The sequence below is a fragment of the Xiphophorus maculatus genome, chromosome 3 (genome assembly GCF_002775205.1).
Source record: "Xiphophorus maculatus strain JP 163 A chromosome 3, X_maculatus-5.0-male, whole genome shotgun sequence".
NCBI lineage: Eukaryota > Metazoa > Chordata > Actinopteri > Cyprinodontiformes > Poeciliidae > Xiphophorus > Xiphophorus maculatus.
This window is the reverse complement of record NC_036445.1, coordinates 21548965-21562435: the sequence shown is the minus strand read 5'-3', so window position 1 is coordinate 21562435 and position 13471 is coordinate 21548965. Positions and strand designations below refer to the sequence as shown.

Here is a 13471-nt window from a genome sequence, read left to right as displayed (position 1 = left end):
TCCAACTTGTCCTTTGTGTAGGAGGTGTGTGAGCACATTTTGTGTGTTTTTTTCTGCTTTTGCCAACTCTGTAATCATTATGACAACAATGGAGGCCACATTCCCTGTAGACAGGGGAAGATGCCACCAGAAATGCTAAAATATATGTGTAACTTTTGTTCTCCTCCCTGTTCCTCATCTGTTGTGTGCATGAAAAAAGTTGATTGAAAATCAGCAAAAAAGGAGAACAATTACAAAGAGCGGCACCCGTGACGGCAATCGTCACTGATCTCCGCTGTCATTTTTCTCTATGGTAAATAATTCATCAAAAGAAACAAAGGGGAAACAAATATGCAAATAAACCACCCCCCCAAAAAGGGGGCCAGCAACATTGGCCTGCCACCACAAGGGAGGAATGAGAGTGGCTGATTATTATGGCAGGTTATGACTGTGATGAATTTGAATTTCTCTTGTTTCATCTACCTTGACAGAACTGAAGTCGCACAGACACAGAGGGAAAAAAGGAGAAAAAAACTGGAGGGATTTGAGGGTTTGATTGAGGAGGGGAAGGAGAGACGGATAGAGGGATTAAAGACAAGGGGAATGGAAGATTGTGGGGGGCGGGGGGCAGTGAAAAGGGGTAGTAGACATCGGAGGGAAGAAGAAAGAGATTTTGGGAGGGGATGCGAGGAAAGGAGGGAGGGATGCTCACAGGGTGTATTCGACAGCGCTGTGAAAGGTAGCCATCAAGGGCTTTGATGAAAAGTGCAGGCCTTCTAAGGCATAGGAGTGACAGCATATGATTTGGTCAAAGCATGAAGCCTTTCAAAGGCAGACATTCTCACTCCTATTCATTCCTCTCAGGTTGGATATAACTTTTGGGGCTTAGCTCTGGAAAAATTTCCAAATTGGTTTGACAGATTGGCCATATGTGGTATTGTCCCTGTGACTTAACAGACAGTAGACTGACTAGAGATGTAGACATCTCGAAATGAAGAGAGGATTATGGGCTGTGCAGTGTCTCAAAAAACTGTCCCGGATCAGTTGGTATAGCCGGTGACATTTTGCTGAAGGAGGTTGCATAAAATGTAGAGAGGTGGATTTTGATTCCGCGAACAAATCCACACCGAGTATAAATGAATAAAAAGGCGTACATTTAAACTGCAATTTCACACAAAAAAAATATAAATAAATGAAAAAAATAAGTTTCCAAAAAGACACAGACAAAACATTTTTATCTGGTTTTAGTGTATTTGGTCTGATGACAGACAAGACAAGACAAGACAGTGACAAGAATTGAGTTTATCGCATTTAAACGCGAGGGCAGATAAGTGAATTTGGCCACACAAACACTGACTATATTCAGTGCTTTACCAGAACAAAACTGCTTATTTTACTTATAGTTAAAAAAAACCTTTTCAAAGACATCTTGAAAAGAAAAAGCCACTGACTATGTGTTTTTTTAGGTTAAAGTTTTAACCCTGTAACCAGTTTGCATGTTTTCTGTTGCAAAAAGGACATATTTTACAACTTTAGAGTTGTTAAAAATCACAGACTGACATTTACATTTACAGGTCAGTCATAACAGGAAGGATCAGCAAGCCAGTCTGATGATGACTGTGTCATTTTGCTACACATACATAAGTACATTATATTTGAAATAGCCTGTAATTTCATACACCTACACACATAAATGGACATGCATAATCACAATACCTCTCTCACATGTGAAAGCATGTGTGTGCACAAAACTGAAAACACATGCCTGCGGCACTCTTGTCTGATAGCGCTGTCTATCTCGCTCTCACTTTCTCTCTCCCTTTCTCTCACACACACCCACACAGAGAGATAATAGTATCTAATTTAGGCTCTGTAGGGTTCTCCAGAGGACTACACTTCATCAGGAATATACTGGTGACCTACATACTACAGTAGGAACAGGGGCGCACACCAGCATAATAATTGCATACGTTTCCACACTCAAACACAAATCTACAGGACATGGATCTGCACACACAGACACAAAACTTTGGGTCTATACACCTTGGGTGTTACTAGTGTAACAGGAAACAGGACAATATGTTGCTCGCATATTTGTGGGACTCTATTTTGTTCAGATATTTCTTTTAGCTACAAACATCTAGAATAATTCCTCTGGACAGATGAGACCTTTAACTTCAGTGGACCCCCAGTATTTGGGGATTTAGTGATCACAGCTGAATGTGAATATTTGAGATCAATATCTGCTTAAAAACAATCTGCTAATGCCTGAACTGTACTTGAGCTAAGTTCAGGTCAATACTAAAAAAGAAGAAAAAATATATATATATATATATATATATATATATTTCAGAAGATACAAAAGACTTAAAACTGGGCCAGTTTTGCCAATGGCTCTGACTAGCAGGTTATAGGTTCAATGATCAATTAACTACCAATGAAAGTACTGAAAGGATTTTGAGAAAGTAGGAGTCTAGTTTATTTGATCAAATCAAATGCTGAAAAGTAGATTTTCCACTTCATGGTAATGTGACCTCTTAGCTTCTGAAACTACAAAATAACTCATTGATTGCTAAATTTATATATGCATAAAAAAACCTTTAATCTTAAACACAGTTTTGAGTTTTGTGTTACACTCCAACACATTTTTAATGACAATGTCTAGATATTATTTATGTCCTGGTTACAGGTCACTATCCAATGTACACTGATATGATTCACTGGGAAGAGAAATGGGCCCACAGCTAAAAGCTAAATTTGGGTCTTGATCCAACCTGTTAAGTTAAAAATATTGACCTATGACACCATGATGTCACCTTTATATCCCAGAGAGACAATTTAAAGTTCCCCCGACAAATGTAAATGGTAAAAAAATGTCACATTTTATTTTGTAGAAACTGTTTGGTGTGTCAATAAATTGGGCACTAGTGCTTTATATTAAAACAATTGCTTAATGTGGGGTTTTTACCCACTGAAATACTCTAACGTTGGATTTCCTTTACAATCTGAAATTATGCCATGAAAATAAAATATACATTTATCTTAAACTTTGTGCTGAAAAAAATACTTAAATTAAGCCTTGTACGTTTTAATTTAGTAACACAAAAGTAGAAAATAAATAACTAAAATAATAAAAGATAATATGCATCCCCATCTTTTTATTAGCAATTATGTGGTTGTAGGTTGTAGCTTTTCTAAGCTTCTCTTCAGACACAGCACTAAGTTTCTGGGTGGGGAAAACTGGAATTACCGTATCATTGCTTTATAATGCATTCAACTGGCACCAAGAAGACATCATCCATCATTCATGGGCATCATCTGTCAGCTTTCTGGTCCACTAAATGTCCAAGACCTGAGGCAGAATTGGAAAGAAAAAAAATCCAGTTAGCACACCAGAAGGCCTGACTCATGCACAATTATCAAATGCTAAGAAAAAGATTCTATTCACCTTGATGGCAAAGTGTTTTACTGGAAATGAAAGCATTATATAACACTGAAAATATAAAGTGAATATTAAAAAAAACTAGGCACATCTTGAAATGAGTAAAAAAAATGAATAAATTGCAGGTTAATGAGGCATCTATATATAAAATAAATGTGAATATTCTGAGAGCAGCAATTTATTGGGACCCGTCTCAGTAGCAGATTTATAAATGGTTAAAAGATTGTGACTCATACACAGTTTTGGTTTGAAGGAGAAGGTCAGAACCACAACTGATACAGAAATAGACATTTGTACCAGCATGGATACACATGAACTATTTTCATGTTTATGGGTGGTTAGAGAAACTTGGCTTAATGGTAAAGGACCTCACTCGTACATAATAGTGCCTTTATTTAGCGTCACAGCTAAAGCACATAAGCAGCTGCTGGATGATCGCCCAAAACTGGAGCCAGACTTTTGTCTAGATAATAAACTAACAATAAAAACAAATTCAAATGCTAACGTTAGTCACAAGATGGATGTCTGTTACATAGATAACATGTGATCAATATTTTTTTATATACTGCAGATTTATTATTTTTTAAAAAGTTAATAAAAACATAAAGTCTTTTTTTGGTTTCTCTCCCTCTAATGTATGAAACACATCACAAGACACTTACTTGTGGCTCCACTATTTTTAAAGGCTCCAGGGCTTAGTTTGAAATGAAAACTTATTTTAAATAAATTGCTTAAAATATCTGAAGCTCAAACTTGGTCACTACTTCGGAGGTATCGAACTCACTTCCACTTGTCTAGATCATGAATGTCCTCAAAAGGTTGGGTGTACCAAAGTGTATTGATAAACCCATTAACAAACCTGTAAAATATTAATAAATAGCTGTCTCTGCATTCAATGAGTACTGTCTACAATTAAAAACATTGAACCCGTTTTCAAATAGATGAATTTTGGCAGAATGCAGATTTTCTTTTACAAATAAATAATGGTTTTATTCATAACTCTTTAGCAAAGAACAAGTGAAGCTGGTTTTTAATAATGTTTCTAGAATGTGAATTAATCTTTACATTACAAACACATTTCTTGTTTAAAATTCAGTAGTGCTGCTGATCTGACTCAAAGCTGAGAGAGTTGTGGCGACAGACCTTTCCAGCTGCATGCCAGATTTTAAAAATCAACATCTGATTTTAATCATCATAACGGCTGCTTTGCCACAGTACTGATTATCAACATAGAAAGAAAATTCAATTCCACACGTTTGTTTCAGCATTTCACTGCTAGACTGTCTAGAGCTCCAAGCTCTGAGAAGTAAATAATAGGTCATCTCGGACATTTTCACAATAAATCTCCTCAGAAACTGATGACTAATAGATTTAACATCTTAAAACCATTTAATTGCAGTGTATGTGCTGAGTGTTTCCACATTTCCACATCTCCATTACTTTGTTTTTGAGCACTAAAACTTTCCCAAGTGTGGATCATGCAAAAGATAAAAATTAGATGAGGCATCATAAAGTTAATAGCTTTCTCTTGCTTTGTGGGTATAAGCTATAAGAACCCCACAGCTGTTGGTAAAAGTGTTAAAGTTTAAAGAGCTAGCAGACTGAAAAAGAAATAATCATTATTAAGAATTTTGGTAAAGAAAAAACAAGTTTGATTCACAATTTTGGTGAGTTTTTTTATTTGAAGTTTTTCAAAAAGAGTGTTTTTATGGACAGGAATAAAAGGTCTATAAAGTTCAGTTTAAACTTAAATGCCACTTTGCTGATTATTTTTGGCCACTCATCACAAGAACTCTGTTTTGACCAAGTATTTATAATTATCTTCTCCAAATAAATTCAAGCACATTTGATGATTTTTACTGTTGCTGTATATTTAAGCATTTCAACACTTCCATAAAGAGCTTAAGAACACAATTTCTTTTCTTTTCCGTTTACCTCTGTGGACATTTTTTTACACAACGTAAATTTGCAACAGCATGTTATGAGTATGAGAGTAGAAGTATAAGAGGCAACAAGAAAAGTGCATGGGATCAGAATTGGACAATGCTCCACTTGATCTGCCACGAGTACCAGACCAGTTGGAAACTAAAAGAATTCAATCTTTTACTGATCAGCAAATGCATAAAGTCTAAGTGCTTCCAGGTCGCAGCTACAACAAAACGCTTTAATGTGGAAGATCTTAATGCAGGGAGGAGACTCAGTTAGTTCTTTCTTATTCACTAACAAAGGTTTTAAAAAATGAAGTTAGAGAAACCACAGCGATGCAAGAAGCTGTTTAAAAAGAAACCATTTCTTTATGACTTCACAAGATGTTTGTAATTTATTCAGGCTGTGAGAAAACAGGAGAGAGCGAGATGAAAGGCAGGTAACAGGAAGGCTGTGGAATAGAACAAAATTGATCTGTTTAATCATTTTGACCTCTCAGCTTTATTTGTTATGAATGAGCCACAGTTTAAACAGTAAACTCTATTATTGTGTTAATGAATAGTAAATCAGGTTTCACAGCAGCTGTTCTCTCACACATGCAGTGTTAAGACACTCCTGTCACCAATATATAAAATAATTCGTTCAAACTCATAGCAGAAAAAACTTTTCATGTCTCAGGTAGTTCTGAAAGAAAAAAAACATGGAATTGGCAAAAATCGGTATTAGCAGGTCGAAAGCTTCACAAACTCCAAAAATCACGTACTAGTCACAAAATCCATTGCGTCTTGGTTAAAAGGTGCTTTTGGGAATTTAAGAGGACTAAATGTGAAAGCCTGACAGATGGCATAGAGTCAGAGGAGTGTAAGTCGAACAAACATTTTGCCACTGTAGAGCTGAGGCACTGTTAAACCAAAATGAAACATTCATCGTCCTACACTAAATCCAATACACGAATGACCCATATCTTGGATTGGACAAACCCATCTTTACTTCCTTAAACAGAGGACTTTAGTAAGCCTGTATGAAGCCCAAAGAGAACACAAATACAGACTGCGAGGAGACAGGGAAAAGAACGACCTTTATTCTCATGAACTTAAAACTAATGCTGTCAAAGCAACCGCAGCTATAGTCAAAGTCTAAGTAGAAATATGAAGTGGGATTGTTGGGGTTGAAGGGAGAAAATGAAGGACAAAGAAGGAAGTACATAGGGAGGAAGAGAGAGGAATGAGAGAAGAAACAGGGATTAGGCAATAAAAAGACAGATGAGATCAAGAGACAGTTCTGACACGCTCAGGCAGCAAACGCTCTCTGTGAGTCTGGGAGCAGCTGAGCGGAGAGCTTACACACCCACACAAACACACACGCTCTCATGAACAGTTGTGATGTGGTTTGCTGTAACTTTGTGCCTGACTGGATGTATATATGAGATGTTTAGAAAGGGGCTGCACTGTAGGAAGTTAAGCCAAATCCCCAACACCACACCCCACCAACATGAGGAGAAGGGGGCTTTTAAGGACGTTGAGCTTCTGTTGTGGTTTCTTTAATTCTCCTCCTCTGCTTTTCTTTCTATTTTTCCATCCAACTCTCACTCCATTTCTCTCCTTGCTGTCTGCTTCTCACTCTGCTTCTCACAGGCTGTTTTTCAGCATTTTTCTCTCTCAAACCTATCTTTCTACTCTCTCTCTCTCTCTCATTCTTAACTGGCTTTTGTTTGAGGCAATACAGTCATGAATAACATTTGCAGTGATCTAAGCATGTGATCAGGATTATATGATGGATTTAAAAAAGCATGTGGAAATGTCCTTAGCTTCATAAAGTAATTACAGTCGTTTTAAAGCGAGTATAACATATGGTTATAGGCCTTTGCACAAATAAACAAGCCACTGAATACCTAATGAAGAAAATGATCAGATCAGCTTTACAAACAGACTAAGAACCTGATCTTTAAGGGATGTTGGAGCTCATATACTTTGACGCGATCACATGAGGAGTTTATATAATGCCCGTAATAAGTATAGGAACCTCCTGTAAGACAAACCACATTACTCTATGATGATGAGGTGGTGGGCTTCATGGAGGTTTGGGGCTTCTGTTGTGGTCGCTTTGTTCTTCATTGCTGTTTTACGTTTTCTCTTTTTTCAGCAGATGATCACAGGATTCATCATTACTCAGTGTCTTTTACTTGGCTCCCCCAATCCCTTCATCTTTGCGCAGAGTCAGATTTCATCACACTTCAATGACTTAAGTGCGTGCAGTCGGTAGAGCTTCATGTTGGACTTATTTTCTGTGATTACACATTATGCCAGTGGGATATTCCTAGAGTTGTAATGATTATGTTACCTCAGGAGATGATACACAATACTGAGTTCATGAGTACAATGTCAGATTTTGTTTTTAAAAATAGGGTAGAAATTTTAAAAATCATGACTTGCCTTTGTAAACACTGTAATCCATGTAGAATACTCAAGTGTATTCAAGCGCAGTCTATTATGGTTTTCAAGCTTGTCTCAGTCTAAGGCTATGTTCACACAGCAGGTCTTTACTCTAAATTGTGATTTGAAAGTGGTGAAAGCTTCACCAGTCCCAATATATTGTAAGTGTTGAAAGGCAGCCCAACCAGAAGACTTCTGTTTGTCAACGATGCAAACACAACAGGGCAACTTAAGATATCCTCTTACTGAAAAATAAAACTTTCCAGCATACCAGTGGGCATTCACTTTATGAAGTTGCACGCTGAGATACAAACTACATAATGCTTCCTAAGATAGATTTTACTTTTCGAGAAGAAATACTGTGATGTTTCAATATCGCTAAATCTTCTCAGACTTGTTATTCCTCAATCCCTTTAATGATAACACTTGTATAGATCACAGCCAAACAGTTTTTGACTTTATCACCAGCCATGAAGGCCAAAAATTTTGATTCACCACTTGCTCACCCAAGTTTATTTTATCATGCTCAGCAGTATTCACACATAAACATACTTCCGTGACTGCATTTATACACACATGGAGTCCAACAATTAGATTTCTTGTCTGTTTATACACACACAATCAGCCGTCCTGTGAAGCTTCCCCACACCCCACGCTTCTTCTGTTTTTCAAACCTCAAACGCCCACACACTGCCTCTTGATTCAATTAAAAGACAGGGAAGTCTGGATTGTGGCATGCACTGAATGTAGAAAAGTGTCCCACATGGGTTGTGTGTGTGTGTGTTCGCTCGGGCTTGTGTGCGCAGTAACAAGTCCAGGAGGGAAATACAGACATGCTTTGGCCCAACAACCCTTTCCAGTCCATTTGGGAGACCCCAACGCAGAGCAGTGCCCATATAAATCCCAACGAGGCTTAAATTCACCTGTTCGTTTCCCATTCCATCCGCCCGTTTACTTGTGAAGAAGAGGCTAGCATGCTTTAACTTCTCTGCTTGAAGAAGAGACTGAGTCCCGGCCTGAAGGTAGATGTCTACCTTTCTACAATTGAGAACAATGGCCTAGAACTTACATTCTTTCTACTAAAATGGTTCCATGGCTTAACGTCTGGAAGTGAAAACGTTTGATTTTTGGCTGCCTGACAGTCAAGTCATAGCCACGACTTTATAAATATCTCAGGCAGTTAATAGTTGATCCTCCTCCTCCTGTGTTTCTCTATGCTTGCAAGGGATCACATTGCATGAAGTCAGTTTAATTCAATAAATAACATTATTTATCTCTGCAAACAGATGCCTTAGTATCACCACCTTAATTTATTAACACTGTTTGAAACGAGGAGCAGTGCTTGTGAACGCTTGTTGTAATTGCAGTCCTAATCACCTGATCTCTCTTCAGCAAAACCTGTGAATGTTAAAAAATTGACAGTGTTAAAGAACAGTTGGAAATGCCATTAATGGATTCAGTGAGAGGCAGTCGACTGATTGCATTGACAGACTTAACCTCTCTCTGACTGCAAAAAAAAATAGGAATAGTCAGTATCCTGATGGTGACAATCTGCAACAATTAACAACAAAACTAATACTACTCCTAAAAGTTTTTGTTTTTTTTTACTCTCAAAATGTTACTCAAGTAAATGTAACTGAGTAAATGTAATTAGTTACTACCCACTTCTACATCTGACTACAGCGGTTCTTTCCTCTTGTTCAGCAGAAAACTGGTGTTAACTAAGCACATGTTTTTTGGGGGGAAGTTGGTGCAGAGTTTGCACCAGTGGAAAAACAGAGGACATACTTGCTAGAGGCTCCTTAAAGGAGATGATCTGAAAGACAGTCTACTCTTCCCCAGACAGTTCAACAGCTGGTCAGACTTTTAGTAAAGTGATGTATTTGGGAAGACCTTTGAGGAAGCAGAGCCATATCTTATTTGGCTCAGAACAAGGCAAATATCCAATTATTGAAAATAATCCAGTTGATGCATCAAAATGTCATAGAAATAAGTGAGTGATTAAAGTAATTTTCCCTAATTCACTGATAGTGAACCAATTTAAGGTTGTATAAAATTTCAAATAATTGGCTTCTATAACTATGTTCAATTAAAGGAAGTAATCTAGTATGTTAAACTGTATTTGAAGTTAAGACAGAGTCTGACTCACACAGAGCACAAAATGACGCATAGTCTATCTTTTCATTAGGACAACAAATGCAAGCAAACTACCAAGTGCAGAAGTCACAAGGCTGTAATATGCTTAAATGTGTGTAGGTGGTAAAAGGTCAGAAAGCATAGGTCAGAGTTATCTTTAAGGGCACCAAATTAGCACTCCTAATGATAACAACCGTAATAATAAAGAAGCTGCCGTTGTCACGGTTCAAAAGGGCAACTGACTAGCTTATAATCATCAAACCAGCTGATTTTCTGGGCAGCTGGGCTTTTGAGCAGGATTGGATTAGCTTAGCTTTTGCTTCGAATTGAATGAGAGAAAATTTGGAACATGAATATATTTTGGTCAGTATGTGCCTCAGTCTCTGTGTACTATCAGTATGACAAGGTGTTTGTGAATCTTCAGTGATTAGTCAACTCACTGAACATGTGTGGTTCAAAGTGTTTGCTACAGTCAAAAGTTTAAATTACTGCTTGAGTGATCAGAATTTGCACTTTTGACCAGGGTCAGAGCTCGGTCACATCAACAGCTAGGGTGATGATATTGGTTGGGGTCTGAGAAATGCATCATGTCAATGAAGGGTCCCTAAAGAAGAAAAATGAAGCAAAAGGATTTGTGGATCCGAATCTGACTCAGAAAACTTTGTGACCTTCTCTGCCATGGCCCCTTCCTGCACACTGGGATAATGGATGAGTGATCTTTGACCCTTTAATGCATTCTAGCTACCCTCACTCTGCTGCTCCCTGTCTTTCTCCTCGTCCTACGTTTTTTGTTCCTCCACTGCCTTCCTGTCTCTCTATCTGTCTCTCTTCTCTAATGAGACAGGGACTTTTCTCCCCATGGGGAAAGAGGTCAGTGCTCCTGACACACACACACACACACACACACACACACACACACACACGCACAGATAAACATCCAGACATAGATGGCACACATGCATACAAATTCAGACAGGATGCAAGCAAACTTGTACACATCCATGCAGATAAAAGGGCAAACCCACACTGAGGCTGCCATTGCCCCACCATACACATGTATCACACACGCACGCGCACCCCCACTGACCCAAAAATCTCTCCTCTATTATGCAGAATATCAGTTGGCTGATGGTAGAGCTGATTATGCAGCTACCCTCTGCTTGCCCACAACTCCCTGGTGAATATCTGCCTTTAAATCCACCAATCCCAAATGTCTTTTTAGCATATCAATAGAAAATTTTATATTCCTAAACAGTGGGACTTGCAAACGTACTGTTTTTCACAAATTCTCCATCTCATCATGTCAGTGTAAGCCCATAAAATAATTGTAAAAAATAAAAATAAAAAAAGCAGCTAAAATAAATATTTAGCTTCCACAGTGATACAGATGTTCCACATGTGTAATGGTAAATTTTTCACCTATTAGATTACATCCACATACTATAAATGCAGGATTTTCTGAAAGCTGAAAAAAAGCAAAAAAAGTCATATTAACTAAAAGCAATGAGCATAAACAACATTAATATTAATACACAGATGTTGTTTGTTATAGATATATTTTGAGCACTTGTAGTTCCATTGTTTTACCAAAGCCACCAATGACCAGACACACCAGAACAAAACAGAGCCACACAGGACAAATAACATTTAAAGACAACACTAATTAATATTAGACTGGGGGAAAAAGTTGGGACTACTCAGAGAGAAGACATTCTCAAAAGAAATTAAAATTGGCCTCGATTGGAATTTTACAGAAAGCTTCCTGGTCAAGAAAATGTTTAAGGGCATGTTTCCCCATTTCTGGTACACTTGGAAGTGTCAGGCAGAAAAGACTCAGTCTGATTTCGCCAAAGAAAATAATAATTCCACTCCTTCCTCTATCCACTTTTCCTCTTTCCTTGGGAAAATTTCCCACAATGGGGCTTTCCCAATTTTTAATATTACTTAAAATAGCAAGTGCAGTAGAATTATACTACACTGGAGGGAAGGGACAGATAAGAGGGGGGGGAACAGGCCGATATTTCGAGAATGAGTTCATAGCTCCACAGCTGCAAACCTGAAAGTCAATCTTCTTTACCTGCATACAGCATTTATCTCAAATTTGAAATCCGCCATACGATGTAAACGATTCAGCAGCTCCACGGTAACTAAATTCAGATGACTCTTCCAAATACATTCAGTCGGCTGTTTCCCAGAAGTCTGCATTTATAGATTGTTCCTGTGTGGAAGTGAGGAATAGTGACCTGAAGAAAGATTGCTTGCTAAGCAGGAAGCAAAGTAATCTGGCCCTCTAGGTACACAGACATGTGTGCACAAGCCATATGCTCGGATATTTATCTGTGTATTGCACTCTTGTGTGTGCGCATATTTGTCAGTGTATGTTGCTCATGACGAGATGTGAATGCGGTCCCTCTTGTAAGATCAATGATTATACTATGCATCGCCTTTCTGCATGTTTCTTGCCTGCTAATTGAACGGCCATCTGTGGAGTACTGGGGAGGTTTAGTATGGGGTAAACTGCCAGGCTCATTATTTGAGGAGAAAGTAGCCCTCAGAGGGCAAAATAAATTAGTCTGTGTCCAGTTTAACCTTCAGAGGACTCAGCTGCTGTAGTTAAGGTGCATGCATGTACAGTACTGATGGATGCTCCTGAGCAGTTTATGCAGGCTTGCACACCTGTCCTAAAACCACGCAGAGCTGGAATGGAAAAGAAAGAACAGAACAAGGTACCATGTTCTGTGAATGTACACAAAAGGCAGATAAAGGATCCCACATTAAAGTGTTTTTTGAGTGTGACTGTACCTGTGTTTGCTGCAGTGGGTCTGGAAGAACCATAAACATGGAAGCAGACTTGACCCGTGTGTCTCAGCAGTTTCCTGTGTAAGCTGAGCTCGGTGTGCGTGCGTGCGTGTGTTTGTGGGGAAGTGGCCCCGTGGAACTTCTTGTCACTCCTCAGGTCTGTAGAAAACAACCTCTCTACTCCATTAGCTTTGCTCCATGCCTGCGAACTGGCACATGTGTACGTCTGCCTTTATGTGCGAGGGACATTCCATCTGTCTCCTGTCACCAGCAATCCTCTCTGTATAATGAGGGCCTGTTAAGATCTAGGGTCATTTCTCCAGAGGTCAGAGTTCACTCTTTCTAAAGGTGAAAAGCCGCCCGGGTCGGGTTAGGTGTTATGTGACACTGAACACGCACACAGCTGCATGCAGAGTCTGGTATGTTCAGACAAGGTGAAGTTTTTGTGCTATGTTTATGCTGGTTTATGCAGCGAAAATATTTGCAGCACAGTTGACTGACACTGAATTTACTTGATTTTTTAAGTGTGGGTGGCAAACCTCTGATGACTTCTGGAAACATATATTCATATCTTCAAAATGACAGCTGTACAAACAAAAATCTTTGCTGCGCAAACCTTTGACACTAATCGTGCTTAATTTTAAGTTGGGGGAGCCAACTTCACCCAGGTTGTATTCTGCCTCTTTGGATTCCACTTTCTTCCACATGTCATTTCTCACATGCTTACAAGAAACTGCAAATGTTTTTGACTTTGGTT

The 13471-nt window shown here is 38.5% G+C and overlaps 1 long non-coding RNA gene across 6 annotated transcripts in view; it reads right to left on the bottom strand.

Moving 5' to 3' along the window:
* Positions 1 to 13471, bottom strand: part of LOC111608197 — a 126181-nt gene that overhangs the window by 34850 nt on the left and 77860 nt on the right. For all 6 annotated transcript variants that reach the window (XR_002752589.1, XR_002752593.1, XR_002752588.1 and 3 more), the window contains one exon: positions 3230 to 3331. This is a non-coding gene — a long non-coding RNA (uncharacterized LOC111608197). The remainder of the gene's footprint in view (positions 1 to 3229; positions 3332 to 13471) is intronic.